The sequence below is a fragment of the Equus quagga genome, chromosome 3 (genome assembly GCF_021613505.1).
Source record: "Equus quagga isolate Etosha38 chromosome 3, UCLA_HA_Equagga_1.0, whole genome shotgun sequence".
NCBI classification, from domain to species: Eukaryota; Metazoa; Chordata; class Mammalia; order Perissodactyla; family Equidae; genus Equus; species Equus quagga.
Window position 1 is genome coordinate 15,513,391 of NC_060269.1, and position 15,037 is coordinate 15,528,427.

The 15,037-nt window shown below is 36.5% G+C and overlaps 1 protein-coding gene across 1 annotated transcript in view; it reads left to right on the forward strand.

Moving 5' to 3' along the window:
- The window catches only part of FGF2 (fibroblast growth factor 2), a 55,268-nt gene that overhangs the window by 29,467 nt on the left and 10,764 nt on the right, over window positions 1-15,037 (forward strand).

The window sequence follows — 15,037 nt, forward strand, 5'->3', positions numbered from 1 at the left end:
CATTTAACGCTTTATAGGGTTGATGACTTTGTAGGTGGAAGCTGGTATTTGTGGATGCATGTTCTCAGTGTTGCTTTATGTTGCTGTGCCAGGAGACAGTGTGGGGTCTTGAAGTACAGATTACCGAGACTTCAACTTCTGGCAACTATTCTGGCAACTATTCTTGCCAGAAAATGCCCCTGCCAAAGGTTGATGGAATTTTCCTGCTTGAATTACACTACCTCCATAAAGCAGGCCAAGAAATGTGCTTGGTGGCAGAGCATTTCTAGCCTCTTCCTGACACTAGGGTAAGTCAGATACTGTCAGGAGGCCCTGGCAGCTGTGGAAAGGGTGAGGGAAGGTGTTTTCTCTACCTGTTAACCTGTTTTGACTATTTACTGATGAGTGTTGGAACTGCGAACTCTTTTTCCTCTCCATCTTTGAAGTTATCTTTGCTGCTCTGCAGCCCTACTTTGACCCTGTATTGCACCTGGAGCTTCTGGAGTGCCACAAGATGCCACACAGTCTTTTCCTCTTTCTTGCTGTCAATCTGACTTAATTACCTGCTACCACTATAGAAGTAAAAGCCATTGCCATTCTTAAATAAGCTGCTGTGTTATTAGAAGGATCAGGAATCATCTGATGTCTACAGCTTTTCAGGCATTGTATTACACTTGCTCTTATGTGTAGCTCAGCTAGCCCGGTCACTTCTGTTTTAGGACATGAAGTACGAAATCCAGTGGAAGAGATACTGGAGGAAATCGATTTTTTAAAAGGTTTTTATGGATTGGAATTGCTTGTAACAGCCTTGTCTTTGCATAAATCAGCTGTATATTTTCATTTTTTTATTGCAGAAATTAAATGTTATGGCTTAAAAGTAAAATAATTGTGGCAAGAAATTTGGTATTTTAGATGTATATCATACTTATTTTTATTTAAACTGTTTAAAATGTTTTGTCATCATCAACAGTCTTCAGTGTCCATAATAAAAACAATTTCTACTTTATGGATTTAACAATTGATCCTCATAAAGATTCAGCAGACTCATAAAGCCATGACCTGATTGAGTAATGGTGAAGGAATTCATGGATTTCCAAGTTCTTTCCTCCCTTCCTTTCTTCCTTCTTGTTTTTTTTTTTCTTTCACGTTATGTCCAGTTTTAACCTTCTTTGCAAATTGGAGTTGCTAAGAATTTTAATGAACTATGTGTATTTCTAATTTTCTTATCTATAAACTTACCTACCTAGTTGAGTTGTGAAGAGAATGGAATGTGTGGTTTTGGAGTTCTGGGATGATTTGCAAAAGGAAATTATAAAAAAATGAAAGTTTAATGAGAGGGGCTGTGTGAAGTTTGTTAGTCATATTTGTGTTTTGTTCATCAAAAAAAGAAAGGAATAAATAAATTAGGTTACTGATCTTTGTTATTTATCTGATGATTATTTCAAGTACTCCCTAATGACAACGAATAAGAGGCATAAACTGCAAGAGAAGCAAAAAGTTTATTTGGAGTCTCGAGGATTGCCATTTGGGAGACACAGATTCAAGTAGAAACTCAAATGTGCTCCAATTAATGGAGAGGGGCTCAGGGTTTTCATGGGGAAAAGGGAGGAAGATGAGGTAAGTTGTATTAAGAATGAGTTCATTTGAGCCAGATGGGGAAAGGACAAACTTGTACTTCATTGATTTGTTAATGATTTGGTCATCAGCAAAGTCCAGTTTTATCAGTCCTTACAAACCAGATATTCTTGTCCTTACTGACTTATTGGAGTGCTAGCGGTTTGGTCCATTTGGGAAAATAAAGAAAACAAGACATGCAAGGCAATTCCTCTGAAATGGCTGCTCTGCCTCTATTGTAATATATCTCCACTCCTGTCATCTTTCACATTATTTATCTGGAGATTGAAAGTTTTTCATTTCTGGCAAATGAGTTTCTTTTGTGACCTAGGCTCCTCTGTCAGTTATCTGTGTGTTAGAAGTTTTCCATGCCTGGTATACAGCATTAAATTGGGTGATTCCTGATAGAAGACAAGAAACCAGTGGGTTATGCCTTGGAATTTACTTATCATTTACTTGTGAATTTCAGTTCCAAGAAGACTACTAAATCTCAGTTATTTTTTTGACTCAAAAACATAATTCTATTGGGAACTCTATCACTCAGTTTTAAATTAAAAATGTTGTTTTGAATGAGTAAGTAAGAAATTAAAATGTGTGCAGTGTTCTGAGATGAGGATGTCGGGAAAGATGAGTTCTTGTCATCTGTAGACCAATATAGTGAACCTTGAAATACAGTATGAGACAACTGCTTTCTCATTATCTTCGTGTACTAAATTGAGAGTTTTTGTTTGCTTCAGTTCCATATTACTTACATAGGAAATAATATTAATGCTTGCCCAACTAAAGAAACACCATGTAGTTGCCACTGGAATGTAAGCTGCATGAGGGCAGAGACTTTGTAGATCTTGGTTACCATTGTTTTTCTAGCTCCAAGAATAGTTCCTGATGCCTAAGAGGCAACAAATACCATTTTGTTGAATGAATGGATAAATAATAAACACAGGATAATAGATTGAGAAATTGTATAAATTGTCTGTGTCTTCTTTGCAGTAAGTACCACTTAGTTTATTTGTCTTGAGAATAGTGAAACTATAAATTTATTTGCTATAGGTAAAGAATCAGCCTCACCACGGTGAGACATTATCTACAGCATAAATGGCACATTTTTGAAGTATGCCACAGCCACATTTTGTAGGTCATACTTACCCTCTCCTAGATATTCTTACGTCCTTGATCAAGTACCAGTTTTCCTAACAAACAATATAATTCCTTGAATCTCAAAACAAAGCAATAGAAAAGAAGCAGGTAGAGTAGGAGGCCAACATATTTGATGATTACTGTGTACTAAAGCTTTTACATATGGAAGGAGGTCTGAGATCATCTAATCATCCCTATAACCTTGTGTAATAGCAATTATTTTGCATTGTGCAGGTGAGGTGGTAAGCTCAGCTAGGAAGTGATGAAGCCTGATTTTGGTCCAGTTCTGTCTGACTCGAAAATCCATGCATTTGACTCTGTGTTACTTTTTCTGAGTGCTACAAACTAGTTTCTATGGTTTATTTCAGTCAAACTTCTTGAAGTTGTTTGCATTCACTGTTTCCAAATTTTTACTGTGGTTAAACCCAGTGGATATTTTTCAGTCTTATATTACCTGACTTCTTCTGTACCATTTGACACTGAAGGTCTTTTTAAAGGTCCTGCTTGAGATCTGTCTTCACTTGGTTTTTACTCTCTCTTGGTCTTCTATCTCTGACCACTCTCTTGGGGTTTCGTTAAATTTATAGAATATTTGGGAGGAGAAGTGACATCTCAACTATATTGAGTCTTCTCCTTTGCAAGTATGCATAGCTCCTTTTTAAGTCTTTTAAAAATGACTTTCATTAAAGTTCTGTAATTTTAATTTAAATATTAATATAATTTAGTTATCACAAATGGTATCTTTTTTTAATAATTACATGTTCTAACAGTTTGTTTTAGGTTACAGAAATTCAATTGATTTTTATATATTCTTATATCAAGCAACTTTGCTGAATAATTTCCAATAGTTCATTTGTATTTTATTTTGACTTTTAAGAAACTTTTTACTTGGGAATAATTTTAGATTTATAGAAGAGTTGCAGAGATTTTACAGAGTTCCCCTGTACACTTTACCCAGCTTTCCCTAAGGGTAACTTCTTACATAACTGTGGCACTTTTGTCAAAACTAAAAAAGCTGATACTGGTACATTACTATTAACTAAAGTACAGACTTTATTTGGATTTCACCACTTTTTCCACGAACGTCCTTTTCTGTTCCAGGATCCAATCCAGAATGTCACATTGCTTTTAGTCTCTTGATTTTTAATGTAGAAAATTGTATGATCTACAAAGAATAACAGTTTTGTCCCTTAGTTTCTGAATGTGTGTGTGTGTGGTGTAGGTATCAGGTGTGTATATACATAGCTTCCTGCCCTGGCGTGGTCTGACCATTCTTTTCCAGGCTCTGCTTGCTCTGCATCCTCTGCTCCCGTCAGTGTTGGTGCTCCCCAGGATTCTCTCCTTTGCCTTTTAATTCACACCTGCTCCACACTGTTCTAGAGGATTTTAGCCATTTTATATCTCCCTCTGTGGGTTAGGTGCAGCCTGTGTGCCCAAGGCAGTCATTGTTTGCTACGATTACCAATCTTTATTTTTAGCATAGATTTCTTTTTTGAGCTCCAGATTCATATAGCTGGTTATCTTCTGGATATCTCTATCTGAATTTTCCACAGACTTTCAATATGCCTTAAGGGAACATGTCACATTGTCCTCTCTTGCCAACTTGTCCCTCCTCCTGTGTTTCCATCTCAATAATCTCCCAGTTATCCAAGACAGAGAGAAACCTGGGACTCATTCTGGACTTCTCGCCTCCCTCTCTTCCTCCCTTCTTTCTTTCCTTCCTTCCTTCATTTCTAGTCTCCTTCTTACCTCCATTCCCTTCATGTCTCCTGTTAATTCTGTTTCCTTCATTCCTCACATATTTATCGACTTCTCTCCATCCCAAAGATTTCATTAAAAGCTCTCATTCTTTCATCTCTTTCACCCCATCAGACTTCTTAACACAGTATTCAGAGCCTCTGGTCTCTCTGGCCTCATCCTCTCCCATGATGCCCTCTTTCAAGCACACACAACACCCTCACTCTCTGTGCTAGCGAGACCTAAGGACCTGATGTTCCCTGGATGTGCCATGCTTTCTCTCCCTTTCTCCTGTGGAAGTTATATAAGGGTGCTTTTTTTGGGTTCATACTCTGTCTTTTCCTGACTAAGTTGCTAATTCCTTCGGTCTCCATTCAGTTGTCACTGCTTCCAGGAAACCTTTAATCTTCCAGGCATGGTTAGGTGTACCTTCCGAGTGCTTTCAAGGTAGCTTGTGTATATTTCTCTCACAGCAATTACAATATTGAGCTTGTTTAGTTATTTACCTGTATACCATGCCTCTTCTCCTCGACAATATTGTCCGTTCTTCCAGGTCAAAGTCTGATGTTGTATTTTCCTTTCTGCTTCCTATTATTTAGCACAGTACCTGGCACATAGCCGTTACTAATAACTGTTTATTGAATGAATGAATAGAAGTATTCACTGTCCTTGAAAACACTGACTTGACTGCTTCTGAAAACCATATTCTGTCACCAGGGACAAACCTCTCTAAATGTCAACTTCCTTATTTATAAATGAGGAGGGCACACTGGATGATCTCTGAAGTCCTTTACAGCTCTAACAAATTGGTGTTTATGATTTTAAGATTTATTATTCTTGAGCATATTCAAAAGAAAACAAGGTACATTCTGGAGGAAATTCCAAAAAAGGAGTTCCAAAATATTTTGAGCAATGGTGGTAACATTGAAATAATAATTTGGCTTTTTGGTTATACTGCATAACAAAATGTGTCCAGTGCCTATGATCTGAGCACATGAACATTTGAGTGGTTGATTTATGGTGATCAGTTTCTGTTCCTTGGCTTACATATCTACATCATTTTAGAAAGACTGTGTAAATTCTCCTTTGCTGAAAGTTTTCAAGTAAAAGTTAGAGGGCTATTCCTCATCCATATTGTAGATGGGATATGAGACATAATTGTATAATGATGGGACTAATTGACCACTAAGATCTTGCCTAATGACGAGATTCTTCAATTTTGTGGTTTAGCTCTTTGTTTTTATGCTACAATAGAAAAAAAGTTGAGTTTTAAGTTTGGGTAACACTATTTATTTTTCCAAGTTCATCCCTTACTGGATTTAATATCAACATTAGAAAGCCACCTGAAATATATGTTTATCAAAATTGTTGACTTCCGTGCATCCAAAAACTGACTATAATGAGTGGTCTCCAGCTTGCTGAGATGACCTGCGTTAAATCAGTGTCCAAGGTCCAATTTAGAGAGGTCTTTTAGTGTAGTTGCTTTTTTTTTAATTTTAAAAACTTTTAAAATGTAAAATACAACATAGATAAAAAGAAAACCACAAAAAAGAAATTTGTACTTTAATGAATTATTACATGGTGAACATTCTTGTGGTGAACATCACTCAGGTCAGAAAACAACTTTGCCAGCCACCCTAGAAGCCTCTCTGTGTCCCCTGTCCCACTCACAGCTCCCTGCCTCTCCAATAAAAGTATGCAGATTTTTATTTTAATCTTTGCATTTCTTCATAATTTCATCACACCAATAGGCATCCTTGAATATTCTCTAGTTTTGCTTTTTAAAATATATGAATTTTAAGCCTTTTTAAGTCTCAGGTCCTCCTTCCATCTTTTTTTCTCTTCTGTAATTGATTGTTGAGGAAATTGGATGATTTGACCTGTAGAGTTTCTCAGTCTGGATATTGCTGATTGCTCCAGCTGTCTAGGACTTGGCTGTTTCGAAGAAGCATGGCTGTTTCACGCCTGGTCCTGGAATGACATTTTACCTGGAACATCATTCCCACTTATGTCCCTACCCTCTACCTTGTTGATGAGATTATCTCCTACGTATCCTTCAAAACTTGGCTCAAACCTCATCTTCCCTAGAAAAATTCCCTCACTTTCCATCTAATAATGGCTATGTCCTTTTCTGTAGTCTCATAGCACCTGTATAAAACTCCACTACGACACCAAGGACATTGCTGCAGTTGTCTTTTTTACCTGTTTTTCTCTTGCATGAGATGCTTTTATCCACCAGACATTCACTGGATATTTCTGTGTGGCATTGTGCTACTGCATGGGATACAGAGATGGATAAGGTGCAGCTCCTTGCCCTCAGGAAGCTCACAGTCAGGGAGGGACAGACAAGTGTGGTACAAAATTGTTCTGAGTGGAGGAAGCAGGATAACATGAGAAATCAGAGGAGAGGGTTCCTAACTTAAACCGAGGGGAGAGGGGAGGAGGGAACGACGACAGAAGGTTTTCCCGAGTAGATTATAATTCCAGAATCTAGCTCAGTATGTGCCACAGAATAGGGGCTTATTATACAACAAAAAGGAATGTTCTATTTATGGTCATTTGTTAAGCACTTTTTAGGTGGCAAGCTTCATATTATCATGGAGAAAAATCTTCTTTTTTTTTGCTTTTTTGATAGCTATGGCAGACACTTTTCAAGTGTATAACTAAAAAGCTGGCTTGAAGTATTAAAGTAGGGTTTGGTTTTTATATAAAAAACTGATGAGGGGCCGGCCCTGTGGCCGAGTGGTTAAGTTCGTGGGCTCCGCTTCAGCAGTTCAGGGTTTCGCTGGTTCAGATCCTGGGTCTGGACATGGCACCGCTCATCAGGTCGTGTTGAGGCGGCGTCCCACGTGCCACAACTAGAAGGACCCACAACTAAAATATACAAAACTATGTACCAGGGGGCTTTGGGGAGAAAAAGGAAAAATAAAATCTTAAAAAAAAAAAAACCTGATGAAAACCAAGCCTTCAACATCTATCTAAGTATAAGAAAATAAATAAATATTTTCCTATTTCCGGGAACTAGGCTGAGGATGACAGCTTCCTTAGTTACGCACAGAAGGGGATGGATCATCTGTATGGTTCAGAAGAGTTGATGGTTAAGTCATCCTGCACTTTTCAGAGCCAATTTTTATTAGCTTGTTTGTGTATTATATCGTTTCATTTCCTGAAAAGTGTGGGCAGTTTTGCAGTGTACTCTTTATGTGGAAATTTAATATAATTTCTTTCATTCCCTGTTCTAAAGTACTTCATATTTAAAACTACTCCTTTAAGGAGACCCTCTCCCTCCTCTGCCCCCAGCAAATGAAACATGTCTTTGGCTTATGCCTTTATTATGTTGTAACATCCAATGACTTTGCTTACTAAGAGTCTTCTAAATCTCAAGTGTGATTATTTTATTGTATCTTTCCTCCCCATGAAGCCAGTCCCATATGGAACAATGACAACTAAGAGGCTTGTAATGTAACCAGAGTTAATTTCACTGGGCTGTACTGTTCGGTGTCCTTGAGTACTGGCTGAGATGTCCTTGAGTACCGGCTGAGATGTCCTTGAGTACCGGCTGAGATTTCACGTTGTATAGAATCTGCAGAGTATCTCAAGGACTCTATCTGGAATAGTAACACAGTTTTTACACCTGTTATGGACTGATGTTTGTCTCCCCCTCAAATTCATATGTTGAAATCCTAACCCACAGTGTGATGGTATAAGGAGGTGGGGCCTTTGGGAGGTGATTATGTCAAGAGGGTGGAGCCCTCATGAATGGAATCATTGTCGTTATAAAAGAGACCCCACAGAGCTCCCTAGCCTCTTCTACCATGTGAGGACACAGAGAAGACAGCTGTTTGTGAAACAGGACAAGGGCCCTCACCAGATGTGGAATCTAGCAGCACCTTGATCTGGATTCCTCAGCCTCCACAACTGTGAGACATAAGTGCTCATTGCTTAAGTCACCCAGTCTATGACATTTTGTTATAGCAGACCAAATTGTCTAAGACAATACCCTTCAATACATTGCTACTCAGATTTAACACCAATTGCCCAATGAACTGCCTTTGGTTACTTTTTGTTCTTTTACAACCCAAAAAACTTATATTAGAAAGTTTCAAATAAATACAAAAATAGAAGAACCAGTATAATGAACTCCATGTACCCATCACCCAGCTTCAGCCTTTAGCAGCACATGCCCAATCTTGTTTCATATATACCTCTGCCGGCTCTTTTCCCCGCTACTACTAGATTGTTTTGAAGTATATCTAGACATCATATCATTTCATCAAATCATTTAAAAATGACTTACATAGATCATTACATGAGTTCTTTGTATGTATTAGTACATATTAGATACATAAATGATTAATATGTTATTAATCTCTAAAAGATAAGGACTTTAAAACATAATCACAGTTCCATTCTCATGCCTAAAAATTTAAAATTTCCTCAGAAGCATAAAATATCCAGTTAGTGTTAAAATTTCCCCTATGGTCTTATATATATATTTTTTATGGTTGGTTTGCATTAATCAGGATTCAAACAAGGTTCACACATTGCTTCTGATTGATATGTCTCTTAGATCTCTTTTAATTGAGAAACTTCTTCTCCCTCTTGGAATTCACGAATGTGATTATTTTCCTGGTCATGTTTAGTATGGCACATACTTGGTATTTTATTCTAGATTATTTTAAAATTTTGACAATATTAACATTTTAAGTTCTTATTGTAAAAGTAACAGATGGTCAATCAATAAAAATTTAAAAATAACAAAAAGTATACGCAAATAAAATATTATTTTTGTTTTATCACCCCAAAATAACTGTTAACTCTTTGGGATTATTTTCTACTAATCTGTCTATATATTCAAGTGTATAATTTTTACATAGTAAGTATTCCCTTTGCTATTAGTTTGGGCTTAATTTGCTCTTTTTTTTCTAGTTCTTAAAGTAGAAGTTTAGATTTTCGTAGTTTTTTGCTTTTCCAATATAGACACTTAAAACTATAACTTTCCCTTTAAGCATGTTGAGTTTTCATTATCATATAATTAGAAGTATTTTCTAATTTCCCTTGTGATTTCTTTTATCTGTGTTTTGTTTGGAAATGTATTGCTTAATCTCCAAATATTTGGGGGATTTTCTCGATATCTTATTGTTACTAATTTCTAATATAATACTCTGTATGATATCAAGCCTTCTAAATGTATTGAGACTTGTTCATGGCCTGCATATAGTTTATTCTTGGGAGTATTCCTTGAAAAGAATGTTCTGCAGATGTAGAGTATAGTGATCTTTAAGTGTCAGTTTGGGCATATCCATATGCAAAAGAATGAAGCTGGATAGAAAAATTAACTCAAAACAGATCAAAACCTAAATGACAAGCTAAAACTAAAACTCTTAAGAGAAAAGCATAGGGGTAAATCTTCAGGACCTTGGATTAGGCCATGATTTCTTAGATATGACACCAAAAGCACAAACCACGAAAGAATGAATTTGATTAATTGGATTTCATGAAAAGTAAAAATGTTTATCCTTCAAAGGACAACATCAAGAAAGTGAAAAGACAACGCATAGGATGGGAGAATATATTTGCAAATCAGATAGCTGACTAGGGATTTGTATCTAAAATGTATCAAGAACTATTATAACTCAGTGATAAAAAGACAACCTAATTAAAAAATGAGCCAAGGATCTGAACTGACATGTCTCTAAAGAAGATATACGTCCTGTGGCTTAGTGGTTAAGTTCGGCATGCTCCACTTCAGTGACCCAGGTTCAGTTCCCAGGCACAGACCTAGACTACTCATCGGTGGCCATGCTGTGGTGGCAAACCACATAAGAAATAGAGGAAGATTGGCACAGATGTTAGCTCAAGGCGAATCTTCCTCAGCAAAAAAAAAAAAAAAAAAGAAGATATACAAATAGCCAATAAGCACATGAAAAGATGCTCAACATCATTACCCATCAGAAAAATACAAATCAGAACTACAAGATATCACTTCACACTCAACTAGGATGGCTATAATAACAAAACAAAACAAAACAACACAGACTGTAACAAGTGTGGCCTGGATGTGGAGAAACTAGAACTCTCATTTTCTAGTGGGAATGTAAATGGTTGCTTTGGAAAACAATCTGACACTTCCTCAAGTGATTAAACATAGAGTTACCAGATGACCCAGTAATTCAATTTCTTGGTATATACCCAAGAGAGATGAAAACTTATGTCTACACAAAATCTTGTACACGAATGTTCATAGCAGCATTATTCATAATAGCCCAAAACTGGAAACAAACCAAATGTCCATCAACTGGATGGGTAAATCAAATGTAGTCTATCTATTCAAAGGAATATTATTTGGCAATAAAAAGGAATGAAGTACTGATAAAGGCTACAACATGTAAGAACCTTGAAAATGTTACACTAAGTGAAAGGAGCCAGTCACAAAAGACTACATATTGTATGATCCCATTCATATGAAATATCCAGAATAGAAAATACAGAGACAGGAAGTAGATTAGGGTTGGGGATGGTGGTATTTGGGACTCAGGAGGTGAGTGCTAAAGGGTGTGGGATTATGAAAATTGATTCTAAAATTGATTGTGGTGATGGTTGCACAACCCTATAAATACACAGTCCTCTGTTGCTTAATGACTGGGATACATGCTGTGAAGTGCGTTAGGAAATTTCATCGATGTGAGAACATCACAGAGTGTATTTCACAAACCTAGATGATAGAGTCTACTACACACCCAGCTATATGGTACTAATCTTATGGGACCACCATCTTATACGCAGTTCATAATTGACAGAAATGTTGTTATGCAGCACATGAGTATACTAAAAATCATTGAATTGTATGTGCACTTTAAATGAATTGTATGGTACATGAATTATATCTCAGCCTGTTAAAAAACAAACAAAGGAACCAGGGGCACCAGCAGTTCAGGACAAGAGCCCTTGATAGTACTTTTTACATCATGGTGACTTTCGAAAAAGAGCTTCTCAGCTGTAGTTAACTGATTTGAACAATTCAGGTTCACTAGGCAAATAAGCATAGGATGGCTTACTATGCTAGCAGAGTTAATATTTTTTTAGCATAGTTTCCAAATGACTGTGATGTTAAGAAAAGAAGGAAGTCTCAGGGGAATGGAACTTACCTGATCTCAAAAAAAGTCATCAAGTTCTTGATAATGTTATTCATATATTCCATATTCTTAGTGATTTTTAAATTTCTTCTGTCAATTTTTTTAAAAAAATTTTCTTATTATTTTTTATTTATTTATTTTTTTGAGGAAGATTAGCCCTGAGCTAACATTCACTGTCAGTCTTCCTCTTTTTGCTGAAGAAGATTGGCCCTGGGCTGACATTTGTGCCCATCTTCCTCTATTTAATATGTGGGACACCTGCCACAGCTTGGCTTGATGAGCCATATGTAGGTCCACGTTCAGGATCTGAACCGGCGAACCCTGGGCCACTGAAGTGGAGTGCATGAACTTAACTGCTACACCACTGGGCCAGCCCCTTCTTTTGTTAGTTTTTGCTTCAGATATTTTCGAGTTCTATTATTAGGTGCTACACATTTAAAATAATTATGTCTTCTTGATGTATCTGACCCTCTTATCATCATGAAATAACCTTGTTCATCTCTAGTTATATTATTTGCCTTGAAGTCCACATCATCAGATATTAATATAGCCATACCAGCATTCTTATACTTAGGGTGTGCATTTTACATTTTTTTCCACATTTTTACTTTCAACTTGTCTGTATCTTTTACTGCAACTTGCTTGTATTTAAAGTGTTTTCTTCTAAACAACATAGTTGGGTTTGCTTTTTTTATCCTGTTGACAGTTGTTTCCTTTAAGTGGAGTGTTTAGTTCATTTACATTTAGTGTAATTATTGACATGTTTGGGTTTAATCTGCCATCTTGGAATTTGTTTCCTAATTTCTTCATCTGTTCTTTGTCTTTATTTCTCCTTTCTTGCCTTCTTTAGGTTAACTGAGTAGTTTTTTGTATTCCCTTTTGCCTTATAGCCCAGCTGCCAAATGTTTGGTAGGTCAGGAGTCAACCTTGCTCCTGAACTCTACCCCTGGCTTTCCTTGTCTTGGAAGATCTCTCTTCATCCTGCTTTGCATTTGATGAAGGCTCAGTGCTTCTCAGAGGGATTTTCTCAGCCTTGTCTTTCTCCCAGCCCTCAGTGGACTCCTGCTTTGTGTTCAGCAAAGGCCTGAAGTACTCAGGCGTCTCTCTCAGCCCCTCTGTTCTGTCCCCAGCCTTTGGTGTGTGGTGGTTGTGCACTGGGTGCGAGCTCTGTGGGAGAGAGCTGTCAGGCGGGTATGGGACTGCTCTCTGATTAGGGCTCCTCAGAATTCTAATTCCTCACATTAGCAGCAACTAAAAGTTTGTAAAAGTTCAGCTGGTTTCTCCATACTCTCCTTTTTGGCAGGTTTATTCTTCTTCCTGTCAGAGAAGAAAGCAGCTGGTCATCTCTTTTTTGGGAAGGGATCATCATCTGTATGTGGAATTTAGTTCATTTAGGTTCTTTGTGTCTCAGCTCTGATGGGTTTTTAAAGAAAAATCTATGATTTTTGTGGCTTAGCCAGCTTCTTCTTGTTTTAGGCTCTAGTTATTTTTAAAGTTTATATTTTTATAATTATATGGCAATGGAAACACTTTTCAAGCACCTACCATTAATGTTTATTTTTTAGTGTCTTATTGAACAACAAATCCCTAGTGTGGAATACCCAAGAAATCTGTAAAAGGCCAGTGAATAAGTGAATGATGACATTTACTTTGGTATTAAGTCACTGGTATTGGTCATACGTTAGTATCCATAATCTCCCTTCTGACCAGTAATACTCATTTACAAGATGGTAGGCTAGGGCTAGGCTACAGTTTATTGATAAGGTGCTGAAAGAAGTATAGGGATTGATTATGCAGTCTTGCCTCATGAGCATTTATACAACATATGGATATCTGAACCTTATTTATTGACATTACATAGGTATGATGTTAATGTTTTTTAAATATAGGAAATACAGAAAGGTGTATGGTGGGAAAGAAGTCTATCCCATTTCTGTCTCATCTCACTCAGTTCCCCTCCCTGGAGGCCTGCACTGTTACCAACTACTCTCATTTCTTTCCAGAGACCATCTATTAATAAACCAACATTTATTTGCTAATTGTATGAGTTAAGAAGAGATGAGAATGTATTCAGAATTAATATGGCCTCTCTAGATCATTTTAGAGCTGTATGCAAGGATTTGCTCATAATCGTTAAGATAATTTTGGTTATATTTGTTAAAAATAAAGCTTATTTTCTACATTTCTCAGTAATGTTGTGAAAAAGACAGCAATCTTTTTGTTTCGTTTCCACGTCTTGATTATAGTTCTCTTTACTTTGTATTATCTTTTGAGATTCTGTAGAAGACTTTTGTCTGGTAACTTCAGGCTTAACTAATGCTGTGCTCTCCGGAATACAGGAGTGACTGGTGCACGGAAGAGAATCAGACATTAAATGTCCAACAGATGTCTTTTTTTAAAAATGTAAATTCTCAAACATTCATAAAATAGTGAGAATAGCATGATGAACGCCTGTGCTTCTAAAAACTATTGACATAGGTTAATCAATCTTCTTTTATTTATCCCACCCACTTTATAAAAAAATGATTGATTGATTACTGGGATATTTTTAAGCTACTCCCAGGTGTTATATCTCATTTTACCTGTAGGTTGCTCTAGCTGATAGGAAAAATTTTAAAACATAATTACTATGACATAGTCATATCTAACAAAGTTAATAATAATTCCAGAATCTTTCAAACATTACTTTTTCATGCCATGTTTTCCTAGCTACCTGGAAACACCTGGGAAAATTAAGTTTACTTTATGTTTCTAATGTTATCCAAATAATAGTATCTGATTTCTAAAATTTTGACTATTCAGTGCTTTTTTTCTACTGCTGTCAAGAATATCCTAGATATGTTCATAGACCATAGAATGACCTGTGAAAAAATTCATTCTTGGACCAGGCAAACTTTATAAATACTGTATACTTGATCCCCTTATGGTGATTTACATTGCAGGCTATGAGGAGCAAAGTTCTGAGAAGTTTGGCAATAAAGAGTTAACAGGCTTACCCAAGAATTTCCTAACTTTATTGGCCCCAGAACCCTTTTTTAATGTAACATCTGTTAGCCAAAATACATTTTGGGGAGTGGTGTTCTAGGTGGGAGAATGCTTCTTCTGAGCAGCAAAATAGAAAATTTTAACTTTCTTTTTATCTGAATTAATTAGATCATTATTTGTCCATATGGCATGATCATCATAATCATGTAATATTTATTTTTTGTTTTCCTGCAACCTGTGTAATATTGATAATGTAGTGTAACAGATAGGTCATCCTCTTCAGGATCTTACCTTCTGAAAATCCTTCATGACACTGTATAAGCAAATTAAATATCAGCATTTTGTTTTTCCACTAGATGGATACCTGCAAAAATAAAAATACAGCTGTACATCACAATCCCTCCATAAAGACAGATAAATGCATTGGTATTGTACTGAAGGGGAAGCGA